The sequence below is a fragment of the Myotis davidii genome, unplaced genomic scaffold (genome assembly GCF_000327345.1).
Source record: "Myotis davidii unplaced genomic scaffold, ASM32734v1 scaffold228, whole genome shotgun sequence".
NCBI lineage: Eukaryota > Metazoa > Chordata > Mammalia > Chiroptera > Vespertilionidae > Myotis > Myotis davidii.
Genome location: NW_006300104.1, coordinates 2,635,273 through 2,635,535, shown reverse-complemented (window position 1 = coordinate 2,635,535; position 263 = coordinate 2,635,273).

The window sequence follows — 263 nt, the reverse complement described above, 5'->3', positions numbered from 1 at the left end:
GGCCCACAACCAAGGTACATGCCCTTGACTAGAATTGAACCGGGGACCCTTCAGTCTGCAGGCCGATGCTCTATCCACTGAGCCAAACTGGTCAGGGCGAAACGTTTACTCTTATACAGTGGCTTTTTATTATCCCCAATAATGTTTTTTGTCTTAAAGCCTATTTTTCTTCTGATATACTAGTAAATATAACTATACATTTTATTTAACTTTACTTTTAAAATTAATTTTATTTTAAAATATGAATGCTTATCCTAGCTGGA